This window comes from Oryctolagus cuniculus, chromosome 3 (assembly GCF_051225735.1).
Source record: "Oryctolagus cuniculus isolate XC-2025 breed Fujian yellow rabbit chromosome 3, ASM5122573v1, whole genome shotgun sequence".
In the NCBI taxonomy this organism is placed as follows: Eukaryota; Metazoa; Chordata; class Mammalia; order Lagomorpha; family Leporidae; genus Oryctolagus; species Oryctolagus cuniculus.
In genome coordinates this window covers 179,734,836-179,752,198 of record NC_142869.1, presented here as the reverse complement: position 1 = coordinate 179,752,198, position 17,363 = coordinate 179,734,836, and the positions used below count along the sequence as shown (strand labels likewise).

At 39.4% G+C, this 17,363-nt stretch overlaps 1 protein-coding gene across 4 annotated transcripts in view; it reads right to left on the bottom strand.

Moving 5' to 3' along the window:
* LOC100348562 (TRPM8 channel-associated factor 1) overlaps window positions 1–16,436 on the bottom strand; it is a 49,056-nt gene extending 32,620 nt beyond the window's left edge. For 2 of the 4 annotated variants that reach the window (XM_070071362.2, XM_008258079.5), the window contains exons 1-2: window positions 16,237–16,402; window positions 14,317–14,371 (exon numbers count right to left, since the gene is read on the bottom strand). The gene's annotated coding sequence lies outside the window, so the exon portion shown is untranslated. Of the gene's footprint in view, window positions 1–14,316; window positions 14,372–16,236 lie in introns of all 4 variants that reach the window. The other 2 variants (XM_070071361.2, XM_008258078.5) reach the window with 1 other exon arrangement.
* Between the last annotated feature and the right edge of the window lie 927 nt (window positions 16,437–17,363).

The window sequence follows — 17,363 nt, the reverse complement described above, 5'->3', positions numbered from 1 at the left end:
GAACACTGAAAAAAATTTTGAGATATTAAGTTCTGACAGTGAGTGAACAGTTTATTAAAAAAACTCCATTACAAAATAGGATATAGTTCTTGAAAAGGGTGAGCTCAACCCACGCTTCAAAGAATGCTCTTAATATGCATGTTCAGGCAGGCGCCTCGGCTCACTAGGCTAATCCTCCACCTGCGGTGCCGGCACACCGGGTTCTAGTCCCAGTCGGGGCACCGGATTCTGTCCCGGTTGCTCCTCTTTCAGTCCAGCTCTCTGCTGTGGCCTGGGAAGGCAGTGGAGGATGGCCCAGGTGCTTGGGCCCTGCACCTGCATGGGAGACCAGGAGAAGCACCTGGCTCCTGGCTTCAGATCAGCGTGATGCGCCAGCCGCAGCAGGCCGGCCGCGGCGGCCATTGGAGGGTGAACCAACGGCAAAAGGAAGACCTTTCTCTCTCTCTCTCTCTCTCTCTCTCTCTCACTGTCCACTCTGCTTGTCAAAAAAAAAAAAAAAATATATATATATATATATATTGATATATATGCATGTTCAGTGAAAATCTATGATCCTATTTTTTTCAGAGCAAAACTACGACCATGCAGTTTTATGTTTATCCAAGCACAGAAAAAAAAAGTACATAGTCGGCTACCTCATGAAGTGGGGAGGTTGACTAGTAATAATTTTCTTTGGAACCTTGTGTTTTAAAAATGTTTCTAGTATCATTCTAAAATTAAGACTATCAATGTCATACCACTCTTAAGTATATACCCAATAGAAATGCACAGACGTTCAACAAAAACCGTGTACTAGAAACTTCACAGCAGCACCATCCACTATAATCTAAGACTGGAAGCCACCCAAGTCTATCCTTCCTGCCTTGTCAACCCTAGTTCCACCCTGGTCTCTATTAGGGCACCATGACAGTAGAATGTTTAAATAAATTCACAGTGAAATACTGTACAATAATCAGAATGATTTATATTATATCCAATATGGCTGAATCTCATCAACAGACTGAGGATGAAAGAAGCCAGAAAAAGCTTAGGTGTTGGACGATTATGTTCACATAAATACAAAACAATTAAACCAACTTTCATATTAAAACTCAGAATAATATTTGCCTCTGGGCAAAGCAGTGACTGGAAACAAGCTTGGGGAGAATTTTTGGTAATGGTTTTATTGGTAATGTTCTCTTAATGGATTTAAGCACAGGTCCAATGATTTGTTCTGTTTGTGAAAGTTGATTGAACTGTACATTTATGATTTATAAGCATACCTACAAACATTATACTTTAAGAAAGTATTTGATTATATTTAAGAAAGTATTTGATTTCTAGAAATGTAGTTGAAAAGATACTCTGAATCAAACTATTGATATTCTACATATTATTGATACTACATATAGGGGTCAGCCTTGTGGTACAGCAGTTAAGCTTCTGCCCATGACACCAGCATCCCATAGGGGTACCAGTTCATGTCCCAGCTGCTCAATTTTGATCCAGCTCCCTGCTAAATGCATCTGGGAAAGCAGGGGAGGATGACTGACATGCTTGGGTCCCTGCCACCCCCATGGGAGACCTGGAAGAAGCTCCTGGCTCTTGGCTTCAGCCTGGCCCCACACTGGCCATTGTGGGTACTCAGCAAGTGAACCAATGGATGGAAGATATCTCTTTCTCTCCCTCTTTCTCTGTAGCTCTGCCTTTCAAATAAATAAATAAATCTCTTAAACGTACTATATATATCACATATATATTAATGTAATATGCATTGATATGTTGATGTGAAAGTAACGACTCTGCAAAGCCAAAACCAAACAAAAGTGAGGGAATATTGAAGGAGCCAACCACAAACCTGCCTTTCACATGATGTTTTTGCAAAATCCTAGGGAATTTATGACTCTGAAATTTCAAGTCTAGGATATTAAAACCAGGCTCACACAAAGTATATAATGTAAAGGACATCCCTATACAAATCTGACACCAAAGGGGTGCTTCTACATGGAAAATGTACATAAGAAATAAATTGCATGACACAGTAGAAATCAATGCAACTGTCTTAACCTTGATGAAAGGCTAATGGGGGTAAATCTCTAAGAATAAGTAACCACAAAGCAGTTCCTCACGGAGATTTGTAATCTGAATTCATTCACTTCTGTGGATTGAAAAACCCTAAGCAAATAATTTAACAGGAAGTGGTCCTGGTTAGGTAGTGTTTTGAATAACTGAAGCAAAGACAGAAACATTTACATTCAATACATCTACAAAGAATGTCTACAAAAAATAAAAATTCCAACACAAAAGAATTAGCTCATAAATATAATTTTAAAAATTATACAACACTCAGGGAAACAGAGCATGATGAAAGAGAACCTACATAGGCAAAAGATACCAGAGGGAGGCAGAATTTAGATACTAGAATCACTAGGCACAGAACACTAAATAATACACTTAATACACTGAAAAATAAAAAGGAAACATGGAAACCTGAACAGAAATTAAGTATAATTTTAAAAGAATCAAATGGAATTTAAAATGAAAAATTACAATAGTCAAAAGAGAAGGATGCAAATAAAAATTTATTGAAGAAATTAACTGGAACACTAAACAAAATTGAAGAAAGAATCTCTAGAGTAGAAGAAATTATTCATATTCAGTCTCAAAATGGAAAATGTGAAAGGGATAGAAGTCATGAAAGATACAGAAAGAAGATGCAACGTATATGTGATCTGGCCTCCAAATTGATATAATGGAAACATTGTAGAAGAGTTTATTATTGAGAAAAAGTATTACTATGAATTTCCCAGAGTTCTTTCCTTAGATCCAGGAAACTAACAAATCCAAGTAAGATAGATATAAAGAAATACTTGGAGTGCCACTGCTTGTGATGTCGGCATCCCATATGAGTGCTGGTTAGAGTGCTGGCTGCTCTGCTTCCGATCCAGCTCCATACTAAGGTTCCTGGGAAAGCAATGAAAGATAGCCCAAGTACTTAGGCTCCTGCCACCAGTGTGGGAGACCCAGATGGAATTCTAGGTTCCTGGCTTTGGCCTGGCTCTGTGCCAGCCATTTTGGGGAGTGAACCAGTAGTTGAAAGGATTCTCTCACCATTTTGGGGAGTGAACCAGTAGTTGAAAGGTCTCCCTCTCTCTCTCTCTCTCTAACTCTGCCTTTCAAGTAAATAAATGTTAAAAATAAAATAAAAAGAAATACTTGAGAAGATGTTTGGAATAGAGATTAAGATACTGCTTGGGATGCCCACATTCCATATTGGAGTGCATGGGCTGAAGGTCTGACTCTGCTTCTGATTCCAGTTTCCTGCTAAAATGCATCCAGGAGGCAGCAGGTGGCAGGTCAAGTACGTGGGCCCCTGCCACCCACATGGGAGAGCTGGACTAAGTCAGAGCTCTGGACTTTGTCTTAGCCCAGTTCTGGTTGTAGCATTCAATTGGGGAGTGAAACACTTCACGGGAGATAGCTGTCAGTCTGTATGTCTATCGTTCTCTCTTGTTTCTCCAACTTTCAAATTAAGAGAATAAGAAATACTCACGTGGATATATCATAGCGAATTCAGGATCAGAGGACATTTAAGGGAAGAAAGGAAATTAAAAGTAGTCTGAAGGGGAGAGAAAGAACAGATCATTTATAAATGACTGATGATTAAGCTCTCCATTGTCTCAGGAAAAAAAAACCATAATAAAATAATATTTTCAAAAATAGTGATAAAATAATCAACCTATAATTCTATATCTACCAATCTATATTCTATAAAAGTACTTTAAAATACACATTTTGAAATAACAAATACTGACAATTTATTATCAAAAGCCTTGCATTAAGGGAAATACTAAAGCATGTATCTCAAGAAGAAAGTAAGTGATCTTATCAACTGAAACTCAAAGAGCAGTTTCAGAAAAGAAGAAGCTTCACGGAAGGGAATCTAAAAAATCTATGTATAGGGCTGGGCCTTGTGGTGCAACAGGTTATGTTGCTGCTTGGTGTGCCCACATCCCATTTCAGAGCACTGGTTCAAGTCCCTGCTGCTCCACTTCTGATCCAGCTCCCTGTCAATGCATCTGGGAAGCACTGAATGTTGTCTCACATACTCGAGTGCCTGCCACCCATGTGGGAGACCTGAATGAAGTTTCTGGCTCCTGGTTTCAGTCTGACCCAGTCCTGGCTATTGCAGCCATTCAGGGCCTGAATCAGCAGATGAAAGATCTCTTTGTTTCTCTACCACTCTACCTGCGATAGATAGATAGATAGATAGATAGATAGATAGGCAAATCTTTTAAATCTTTTAAAAATGAATAGAAATCTACTACAGATTCCACTTAAGTGACTAAATGATGTTTAATCTATGCATACACAAGGGAGACTCCATGATACTTGCAGAAAATAGTGGCTACAAGAGTAAACAGCTTAATAGTCATTTCAGTGCCTCTACTGATCTGGGAATAAAGTCATGTGGTTAAAGTCTCAACAAATATTCACACTATGATTTAAATTGACACATTAAAAAAACTCATGGCATATATATAATAACTACGCCTGAAAAGTAAAGACTAAATTTTTGGAGAAAATGGACCAGTCCTAACAAAGCCTTCCATAGTGGGAAAGTAATTTCCTGGAACTTTATTTGCCCACTCCACCAACAACTCCTCTTAATAAATATTAACATCAATCAGAACATTTATAATTTTAAACCATAATATCTTGTATCCAAGCAAAATTAAAAAGGAGGCTAAAAAGAAGGATAAATTGCTTGGAACTCAAGAGAAACAAAAAAATAACAGAAACAAGCTCATCAGTGGTTCATACGTTTGAGATCTTAGACAAAGAACTTAAATCACCTCTGATTAAATATGTTAAAAATTTTACATAAAAGGCTGGAGAATTTCAGCATGGAGCTAAAAGTCATAATAGATAAAAATTTAAATTTCAGAAAAAATGAAATTAGTAATTTAATAGGTAGATTTAATAGCATATTAGAAACCAAAGACCAGAAAATCGATGAACCATAGCAAAAGTCAGTAGAAAGCATCCAAAATAACATGAGGGAAGAAAGAATGATATATAAAAAGATGAAAAGGCATGGAAAGAGTATAATTGAATCATGAGACCTGGAGAAAAGTTAAAACATATTTGAAATCAGAGTTCCAGAAGAAGAGAGCAAATGGAATGGAAGCAATATTTTAATTATTCATGTCTGAAAATTACCTAAGGAAGACAAAGAAATCACCTACAAATTGAAGAAAATCTACTTTCTTCAAGCAAGATAAATACAAAGAAAATTACAAATATTTTTATATTATAAATATAAATACATATTATTATAAATATTATGAATATAAATACAAAATATATTACAAATACAAATAATACACATAATACAAAAAATACAAACAATATTACAAATAAATACAAAGAAAATTGGGAACATCATAATCAAACTGCTGAAAAACAAATTCATAGAGGAAATTTGAAAAGCACACAAGAAAAAAGGCACTTTCTACTCAAAGGAATATGGTACAGCAGATATTTCAGAAGTAATTATGAAAACAAGAACACAATGGAATTGTTAAAAAAATAAAATTTGCCAACCCAAAATTTTATGCATGGCAAAATATTACTGAAAAATAAGGGCAAAATAAAGAGTATTATAATCATAAAGCTGAGTACAGATTAAAAATTCTAAGGGATAAGGAATTCTTCAGGTTTAAGAAAAACTGTTCCAGACAGGAGCACAATACCATGGGCAGGAACAAAGTATCCTGGAAACAGCAAATACATGGGCAAACACAAATACATATCCATTATTTAAATCAGACAATATAATGTCTTGTGGTATATAACAGTGAAAATATAAAATATACTATGGTAGCACTATTGCATGAATGGGGTTAATGGAGATAAACTGTTAAAGTCTTGCATGCTTGAACACAGGTGAAAGTACTAATTTAAGGTAGATTGCAATGACTGATAGGCAAATTATACTACCTATAGTAACGTTAAAATTATAATTTTATAACAACAGAATAAAAGAAAAATAATATAAAATGTGTGTGTCAAGAGCAAAATAAATAAAAGAACAAAAACAGATGTAAATTTGTAGACTTAAACCTAACTATTAGAGACTGCATACTTATGTCCTCCAACACATGGGATGGTATGAGGGGGTGCTTCCTGGAGGTAATTGGGTTCAGTCAGGGTCATGCATGTGGAGCACCAATTATGGGATTTGTGTCCTTGCAAGAAGAGTAAGGGAATGAAGATTCCTCTCTCAGCCACATGAACATACAGTGAGAAAGTGGCTGTCTACATGCCAGAAATCTGGCCCACACCAGGCACTGCATATGCCAGTATCTTTACTTTGGACTTCCCAGCATACAGAACTATAGGAAATAATTGTTCATAGTTTAAGCTATCAAGTTGAATGGCATTTTTGTGATAGTAGCCTGAACTAAGGCACCAATTATACCAATAGTTTATTATGTAAAAATAGATTTTAAAACCAATTAGAAGAAAACATTTGTTTAAAAGAGAAATACTTTAAATATAAGTACCCAGACATTGAAGGTAAAAGGATGGAAAAGATACCGCACAAGCACTAACAGAAAGAAAACTGGTGTGATTGTGTTTCTAACAAGGAAAGTAAATATCACTGAAATAGTGTTACTTTACAGAGATAAAAGAGACTTTTCATGAGGCTAAAAGGACCAATTTGGGGCTAGCACTGTGGAGTAACAGGTAAAACTGCCACCTGCAGAGTCAGCATTTTATACGGGCCCTGGTTCAAGTCCCAGCTGCTCCACTTCTGATCCAGCTCCCTGCAAATGTGCCTAGGAAAGCAGTGGAAGATGCTTTGGGTCCTTTTACCCCTGTGGGAGACCTGGAAGATGCTGTTGGCTCCTGGCTTCAGATTAGCCCAACTCTGGCCATTGCGGCCATTTGGGGAATGAACCAGTAGATGGAAGATCTCTCTCTCTCTCTCTCTTTCTTTCTCTCTCTCTCTTTCTCTCCCCCTCTGACACTGCCTCTCTGTAACTCTACCTTTCAAATAAACAAATATGTATTAAAAATAAAATAAAAATAAAAGGACCAATCCAATAAAACAATATGGTAGTCCTAAATATGTATACTTAATAACATAACTTCAAAATTCATCAAGCTAAATAGTAATAAAGGAAGTAAGACAATCCACATAGTTGAAGGTTTAAATATGTCTTCAATAATCATATAAAAAGTACATTCAAAATCAGTAATTAAATATTGCGGTTTCTCATCTGGTTTCTGTAGGCATTTTCTGTGAAGGTGACTTGATGTGTAAATAACTTAAATTGGTTTCTTTGTGGGGATGTAGTCTCTGGAGTGTCTTAGTCGGTTACTATCTTGCTTCCTCTCCAACAACTTTTCTTATTCCACCTAGAAATTGATGTTACGTTGTTAATCTCACATGGATAATCTATTGTCCCATCACCAGAGATCTGTATGAGTCAAGTTTTCAAAATATACAGGAATTAGTTTTATACTCACTATTCTCCTTATCTTTTTGCATAACTCTTACCAATACCACATAATGTTTAACTACTACAGTTGTGACATAAATATTGAAATGCGATAGGAAAAAATTTCCCACCTATTTATACTTCTTCAGATTGTTTTAACTATTCTTAGGGCCAGCTTGGTAAAACTCAACACTGAGAGATTCTAACAGTTCCTGTCTCCAGGCCAGTGCCTGCAAACACAGCCTCTCCATCAGCTGAGTGCCAGGTGGAGTCTGATGGCTCCGGCTTATCATTCTTATAGTCCAGCCAGGATCAACAGTTGCTGACAGGGGCAACATCAGGTATTTGGTCCACTTCAGCAGCAAGCAGACCACAGCAGGGTGGGTTTCAGTTCCACTCCAAGCTACATTGGTCTCAAATGGGCTTTGGGCTCCATATGTGATCTAGCACCATGACATTGATGGGCACAAGAGTAGGAATCTGAGACTACCCCAGCCAAGAAATAGGCTTGTGGGATAGACTACGGTTTTTTAGGCATTTCCCCCATTCATAATGAACAACATAACAACTGTAGACTTTGAACAAATCTGAGCTTGAGGAGTGTTATACACCTGAAACAGTGAAAAAACACCATCAGCAGACTGGGGTAACCTCGACTTCAGGTGCTATCCATTACTGAAATAGCAGAAGTGTTCAAAGGCTCAGAGAAAATAAACAGACTGCTTAGAGTTTCTAGAAGGACAGACACAAACAAAGCCTTCAAAATGCAGATGATGTCATACACCAATAAACATCAAGAACATTGAGTGAACCTGACTTCAACTAAAGAAGAAAATAGAGGGCCAGAAACCAACAATCTCAGAACTGAAATTTTCTTTTCCTTATTTCTTTTAGTTATTTTGAAAGGCAGAGTTGAGAGAGAGATAGAGATAGAGAGAGAGAGAGAGAGAGAGAGAGAGAGGGAGATTTTCTATCAACTGGTTCACCCTCCAAATGGCCACAAGAGCCAGGCCAAAGTCAGGAGCCTGGAACTCCACTCAGGTATCCAACATGGGTGGCAAGAGCCCAAGTACTTGGGCCATTTCTGTTGTTTTCCCTGCACATTAGCAGGGAGCTGGATTGGAAGTGGAGCAGCCGGGACGCAAACCAATGCTCTGATAAGGGATGAGGGCGTTGCAGGCAGCAGCTTAACCTGCTGAGTCACAACACCAGCCCCAGAACTGAAATTTTCAAATGCTTGGATAAAGATTTTAAAGTAACTGTTTTAGGGCCAGGGCTAGTAGGCTAAGCCTCTGCCTGAGGCACCAGCATCCCATATAGGCACCAGTTGGTGTCCCGGGTGCTCCTCTTCTGATCCAGCTCTCTGCTCATGGCCTTGGAAATCAGTGGAAGATGGCCCAAGTGTTTGGACCCCTGTACCTGCATAGGAGACCCTGAAGATGCTCCTGGTTCCTGGTTTATGATTGGCCCAGCTCTGGCCATTAGGGCCATTTGGGGAGTGAAACAGTAGATGGAAGACCTTTCTCTCTCTCTCTCTCTGTAAGTCTGTCTCTCAAATAAATGAATAAAATCTTTTAAAAAATGTGATAGCATTTTAAAAAATAATTGTTTTAAGGCAATTGAACCAATTTCAAGGGAACACAGATAACTTATTTCATATTCTAATGATTTGATAGATGGAAATAAAGGAGCAAAACCAAGCAGAAACCCTTCTAGTGAAAAGTGCACTAAGCAATATTAAAAGTGCCACAGAAGGCATTAATAGAAGAACAGATCAAGCAAAAGAGGGAATCAATAAGCTAATAGAAAGGCTATTTTAAAATGCACAGTTAGAAGAGAGAAAAGAAAAAAGTGTCAAGAGGGATGAAGATAGGTTCCAAGAACTTTGGGGCAGAATGAAAAGAGTATACATCTATGGCATTGGGATTCAAGAAGGACGTGAGAATGCCTATGGAGTAGATAAAATATTAAAAGAGATAATAACAGAAAACTTTCAAAACCTAGAAAAAGATAAAAGTATCCAGGAACCAGAAGGTCAGTGGTTAATAGTCAGATTGAACCCAATGAAGTCTACCCCCCAAATATATGTGTGTGTATGTATCTGTGTGTGTGTGTGTGTGTGTGTGTATGTACAAGTTTTCCAAGGTTAAAGGTGAGAGGATTCTCAAAAGCAAAAGAAAATAACCACATAATATATAACAGGGGTCCCAATCCATCTGGCTGCAGATTTCTCAATAGAAACCTGACAGACCAGGAGGGAGTGCGATGAGAAATTCATAGCACTGACAGGGGAAACTGCCAGCCCAGAACACCTTCCTTGACAAAGGTATTCATCAGACTTGAGGGAGAGGTAAAGATGCTCCAAAAGAAAACCTGAGAGGAGTAATCACCACCAGACCTGTCTTACAAGAAATGTGATACAAAGTTCTTTAAAGTGAAAGAATGAAATGGTAATGGGTAAGAAAAAACATTAGGAGATAAAAACTCATGGTAAAAGTTACTTTACAAAATCAAAATACAGTACTATTTATTTTTTATTTTTTATTTTATTTTTTGACAGGCAGAGTGGACAGTGAGAGAGAGAGACAGAGAGAAAGGTCTTCCTTTGCCGTTGGTTCACCCTCCAATGGCCGCCGCGGTTGGTGCGCTGCAGCCGGCGCACCGTGCTGATCCGATGGCAGGAGCCAGGTACTTATCCTGGTCTCCCATGGGGTGCAGGGCCTCCACTGAACTCCCTGGCCACAGCAGAGAGCTAGCCTGGAAGAGGGGCAACCGGGACAGAATCCGGCGCCCCGACTGGGGCTAGAACCCTGTGTGCTGGCGCTGCAAGGTGGAGGATTAGCCTAGTGAGCAGCGGTGCCGGCCCAAAATACAGTACTATTTTGAATATGGTATATGAACCATTCATATCTTTAATGTGAAGAATAAAAAAACTATAATAAAACGACTATCAACAGATAGCCATATAGAAAGAGGTAAAATGGAACATCAAAAAGTGAAAATGTGGGAAGGAATGAAGTTCAACTGTATAGTTCTTTATTAATATTTCTTATCTCTGTGTTTGGTTTGTTTCTTTCCCTATTTTATAATCAATATGAAGTTTCTATTATTTCAAAGTAGCTTACTATAATCAAAAGTTTTTTAGGGGGCTGGCACTGTGGCACACTGGGTTAACACCCTGGCCTGAAGTGCCGGCATCCCATATGGGTGCCGGTTCTAGTCCCAGCTGCTCCTCTTCTGATCCAGCTCTCTACTGTAGCCTGGGAAAGCAGTGTAAGATGGCCCAAGTTCTTGAGGCCCTGCACCCACATGAGAAACCTGGAAGAAGCTGCTGGCTCCTGGCTTCGGATCAGTGCAGCTCTGGTCAGTTGGGGCCAGTTGGGGAGTGAACCATCGGATGGAGGACCTCTCTCTCTCTCTCTCTCTCTCTGCCTCTCTTTTCTCTGTGTAACTCTGATTTTCTAATAAATGACTTTCTAATAAATAAATAAATAAATCTTTTAAAAAAAGTGTTTTAGTAAGCTTCATGGTAACCACAAAGAAAACAAATCTATAATACCTTTACCAAAAATAATAAGCCAAGAATTAAAAGTATACTACTATGGAAAATCATTTTATCACAAATAAAGATTGTAAGCAGGGAGAAAGAATAAAACAACAATAATAAAACTAGAAAATGAGTATCAAAATGGCAGTAGTAAGACTTTAATCTATGACCAATTAGCTGAAATGTGAATGGATTAAATTTTCCAATTGACTGATTAAATTTAAAAAAAATAGGACTCAACCATAAGGTGCTTAGAAGAAACTCAACTTCGCCTCTAAGGACACACATAGACTGTAAGTGAAGGAATGGAAGAAGATATTCCATGTAAATGAAATACAAAAGAAAGTAGGAGTAAAAATATTTCTCTCAGAAAATAAATCTTAAATCAAAAGTGGTTAAAGAGGCAAGAAAAGTCATATAATGATAAAGAATTCATCCTAGCAAGAGGAAATAACAATTGTAAATATATATGCACCTAATATCAGAGTACACCCAAATACACAAAGCCAATATTAATAGACCCACATGAAAGACAGATTTCTTTTTTAAAAAAAGATTTATTTATTTATTTGAAAGGCAGAGTTAGAGGGGCAGAGGCAGAGAGGGAGAGAGAGAAAGAGAGGGAGAGAAGGAAAAAGGGAGAGAGAGAGAAAGTCTTCCATCCATTGGTTCACTCCCCCAAATGGCTGCAATGTTCAAGGCTGGGCAAGACCGAAGCCAGGAGCCAGGATCTTCTTCTGGATCTCCCATGTGGGTGAAGGGGCCTGAGAACTTGGGCCATCTTTTGCTGCTTTCCCAGGTGCATTAGCAGAAAGCTGGATCAGAAGTGGAACAGCCAGGAATTGAACTGGTGTCCATATGGGATGAGGTGCTGCAGGAGGTGACTTTTACCTGCTATGCCACAGCACCAGCCCCAAAAGATAAAATTTAAATATAATAGTAGTAGTGGAGTTCAACACCTCAGTTTCAGAAGTGAGAAGATCATCCAGACAGAAAATCAACACTGAACAGCAGAGGTAAATTATACTCTAGATGATGTGGACCTAACAGACATCTATAGAACATTCCACCTAACAGCTGCAGAATACACATTCTTAATAGCACATGGAACACCCTTAGGATTCATGGTAGCTCACAAAATAAGTCTCAATGATTTTAAATAAATTATATATATTCAATAAAATCCCTATAACAATTTCATGACTTTTTTTTTAAATAGAACTAGAAAAAAATTACTAATATTTGTAATGGAATGACAAAAGACCCTAAACAACAAAAGTAATGTTGAGAAAAAGAATAAAGCAGGATACACTATCTAAATTTTAAATATATTACAAAGCTACAGAAATTAAAACAGCTTAGTATTGGTATAAAAACAAATCCATGGAACAATGGAACAAAATAAAGACCCTAGAAATAAACCCATAAATCTACAATAAGCTGATCTTTTTCAGAAGTGCTAAGAAAGTGCACTAGAAAAAGTATTGTCTTTTCACTAGATGGTACTGAGAAAATGAGACACCCACAAACAGAAGAATGAAACTAGATCCTTGTCTCTCACTGTATACAAAAATCAACTCAAAATGGATTAAAGAATTAATGTGAGACTTGAAACTTTGAAGTTCCTAGAATCAAAAATAGGGGAAACACTTCAATGATTTAGAACAGGCAAGGGTTTTTCAATCAGTCCCCCAAAGCACAAGAAACAAAGGAAAAATTGACAAATCAGATTTTATTCAATTAAAGAGCTTCTGCAAGGAAACTATCAACAGAGTGGAGACACAACCAACCAAATGTGAGAAAATATCTTTCTAAGCTCTACATCTGACAAGTCATTAATATCCAGAATACACAAAGAATAAAACAGCTCAATAATGAAATAAGCAATCTAATTTAAGAATAGGCAATAGGACTAAATAGACATTTCTCAAAGGAAGACCTGCAAATGGCCATCAGGTACATGAAAAAACAATCCTCAATGTGATTAATAATCAGAGAAAACAAATCAAAACTGTAATGAGATACCATCTCACTCCAATTACATTGATTATTATCAAAAAGACAAAGATAACAAATATACATGAGGATGTGGAGAAAAATGAACTATTGCCCACTACTGGTAAGAAAGTAAATCAGTACAGTCATTGTGGAAAATACTACAGAAGTTCCTCAAACAACTAAAAATAGAACTAGCATATGATCCAGAAACCCCACTACTGGGTAATGCATAAATCCCAGGGAAATGAAATCAGTCTGTCAAAGTGATATGTGTACTCCCATGTTTACTGCAGCACTATTCACAACAGCTAAGAAATGGAAGCAACCTAAGTGGCTATCCACTCATGAATGGATAAAGGAAATGAGGTACACATTGGAATATTACTTGGCCATAAAAATGAAGCCTTGTCATTCATAACATGGATGTTAAAAGTATAATGGTGATTTCCTGAGGCTGCAGATGGAAGGATTTGGAAAAGTTGATTGATAGGTATCAGGTCACAGCTAGATAGGAACAGGAAGTTCTGGAGTTCTGTTCCACAGTAGTTGACTATACACAACCTTAATGCACTTTACATTTCTCTAGATAAAAGAAAAAAAATTGGAAGATATGATTCAAGATATTTTCATCATAAAGAAATGATAAATGAGGAGATAGATTTTAGTTTGATTGGACTTTATACCATGTATAAATATATAGAAACATCATATGGTACTCCATAAATATCTACAATTTTTATACAGTTGCTAATAATTATTTCTACTTGTTAAAATTATAAAAAACAATTCACAAATACTAAACTATTAGAAATCATTAGAACACAATATAGTAATATTAATTATCATCTTGATGAGCAAACAAAACAGACTACAAAACAAGTACAGGTAACTTGAAATTAAAATTCAAAACTGCATTCATTGAGAGAGACAAAAGAAATAGATACACAGAAAGGAAACTTCAGACACAAGCTGGATGTAGATATTTGCGGCATATAATCCTAACAAAGGATTGATCAGTACCCAGATTATATAAAGGTAACATTCCAATAAGTCAATAAAAAAAAGACAAACAACCCATTATGAAATCAAGTAGAAGACCCAAAAATTAACAGAGAAAAAGCACAATAACCAATCAACAGATAAAAAGTTAGCCTCATTTGTTATGGGGAAATGGTAATTAAAATCACAGTGGAATGTTATCTCATACCTGCCTGAATGACTGAATGTGAAATCTGACAAGGCCAAGTTATGACAAGTATGTGGAGCAACAAGTACTCTTACCCTTGCTGGATAGAGTGCAGCTGGTTCAACACTTTGGAAGCAGCTTGGGAACAACCTAATAAAGCCAAATATACACAAGTCTTACAACTCTATGTGTATATTTCTATGTGTATACTCTACTTCTATGTGTATACTCTAGGGAAACTCATGCACCTGAGAACGTGAATGTTAGAGGACATATTATTCCTTCATATGACCAGAGAAGGCAGCCCTTACAATGTCCCCTAACAACTTTGCTTCTGAGTATTCACACCCCTGTGAAATCCCCTTCCCCACTCTTCACAGACACAAGATGACAAAAATGATGGCATATCATTTTTAAGGTTAGGTACTAGGTTGCAAAAAGAATCTGGCTTCTGCCTTCCTGCCTCTTCCCAGGAGCTTAGGGGACACAAGCCGCCATGTTGTTGGGATTTGCTACACAGAGGCCCAGTGACAAAGAACTGACAAGTCCAGCCAAAGTCAGTGCGGCCAGAAAGTGAGTCAGCTTGGAAGGGGTCTCTGATGATTCCCAGCCTGGAGATGGCTGCAGCCCAGTTAATAACTTGACTCCCCAACAACAATCTGAGAAACTCAGTCAGAGACCCCTAGCTAGACATGTCCTGGATTCCTGACCCAGAAATTGTGCGATAATAGGCCTTGTTTAGTATGTTTGCTTTTAAGGTGGTAGGTGTTGGGATAATTTATTACACAACTATAGATAATTAATACAATTAATATATCTCCCAAACTAGAAACAACCAAAATGTGCACCGAAGTTGAATGCATAAATTATAGTACATTCATACCATACACACAAAAATTCCAGGAAACAACAACAGGACTGCATCTCAAAAATTTAAGAATACGTACAGGATAATGTTGTTAATATGAGAGCTAAAACAGGGAAAATCAACAAATACGTTTTTGGAATACATAACACAATACGGGAAAACTGAAGAAAACCAAGAGAATGATTGAAACAAAACTCTTGACAAATGTCACGTCTCAGGGAAGGGAGGCAAGTTAGCATGAGGCACCGCCCTCATCCCCAACACACACACACACACACACACACACACACACACAGGGCTTCTAAGACAGGACAGTGCCCTCTCGTTGACCTGGCAGACTGTCAGGCATTCATTTCATTGTTTTTTATCTCACTCTTTGATGTTTTCTGCACTTCTTATTCATAACTGTTTTTTTAAATCAAAACAATCCAAAAAAGAAAGCAAGCAGGCCAAGTATTGAAATGCAATCAATCCACCATCAGTTTGGAGGATGAAGGGATGGATGGATGTTAGCTGGCAGCTGGGCAGATACATTCTGTTCCTTATGTCTAGTTGGAGCTGTACTTCTTCCAAGTTTCCATGATTCTCCAATTGGCAAAGATCATCTTTCCTCCTATACTGCCTGAGTTACGGCCTTCTCGCTCCCTTTGCAGGATGAGCCAGCTCAGCTGTGGATCTGGGAAGAGCACAGCTCAGCCGCTGCAGGGCCAGAGGCATTCCAGGCTGACGGAGGAGACTCCCGCAGCCACCCTCCCCGCGGCAAAGGCGCGCAGAACCTCAGCCCTGGGGCCCAGCTGAGGCAAGCTTCCCCGAAACCAGTGCCTAGCCTACAGGTGAGAGAACGTGCCTCCGCGGCTCCTTTCAGCTCCAATCTCAATGGCTCCTGCTGGAGCGCAAAACAAATCCCCAGAAAACAGGTCACGCGCCCCCTGACAAGCAGAGGGAGGTAACTACGCGGCGAGAACGTCAGCGGGGCCCCAGCTGCAGGGGACGCAGAGGAACGAGGCCACCCAGCACCAGCCGCCACCTGGGGACCAAGCCCCACCCTGCCCGGACCCTCGCGCCCAGGACACCCCGCCCTTCGGGACGTGGCCTTTGTCTCCGCGGGCCTCTCCTGGCCCAGGGCGCAGGGATGACCCCTACTCACCGTCCGCCCCGCTGTGCCCTGCAGCGCGGGTTGGGGCAGGAAGGACCGGCTAGCCGCGGGGAAGAGGCTGTTCCCGAGCGGAAGGACCGTCTCAGGCGGGAAGGGACCGCGCGACGGTTGCCAGGCCCGGGGACGTGGAAAGTCGCAGGCGGAGAGTGGGTGGCGAGCGGCGCGCCTTCCCCGGGAGCTGATTGGCCGCCGCGGCGGGGAGGCGGAGGTTGGCCTGCCGCCCCCAACCCAAGAAGCCCCGCTTTGTGTCAGCTTCTGGCCAGTATGTGGCCTCACGTTTGAGACAGTGACCCTGGCACCCACCTCAGCAGTGCGAAGGGCAATTTGTTTAAACCAAACCCAAAGCCACCTAGGACTGTGCACAAATAAGGGGTCGATCAATAGTTACATCTTTGTATAAAATAATGCACAACTGACTTGGAGAACCTGGACGCATTTAGAATTTTTTAAAGGTCGTTTTCAAATGGACAGTATGATTACATTCTTGGTTTAATTTTCATTTTATTTGAGAGAGAGAGAGATCGATCTTCCATCCACTGGTTCAGTCCCCAGATGCCTGTTAACAGCCAGGGGAAGCCAGGAGCCTGTCACTCCATTCAAGTCTCCTGCATGGGTGGCAACAGTCCAAATACTTGGACCATCATCTGCACACCAGCAGGAAGCTGGATCAGAAGTACAGGAGCCAGGACTGCAGTCAGGAGCCGGGATGCAACTGAAGAGCTTGGGTAAAATTGCATACTCATAGGTTCTGGGCATTAGGACATGGACATCTTTAGGGGACCATTTTTCTGCCTATCACAGAGGGTTCGTTAACTTCTGTCTCAGTATCCTCATCTATAACATCGGGGATAGTGATTCTGTCTACCTCCCGGGCAGTTGGGATTAAATTAGTTAGTACAGACAAAACACTTACATATGACCTGGCATATTTGAACATGACCAGACAGACAGATCTTCCTGCGTGAGTCTGAATCACAGCATTGCCAGCGACCCCAGTCTACTATAAATGAGACCTATCCCTGCATTGTGGGTCCTTTTACAGCCACTGCTAGTTCTCTGCCCAGCCCTTCTATGCCCTTTCTCAAAAGCAAACCCCAGTGCCTTCAGAGGGAGTTTGA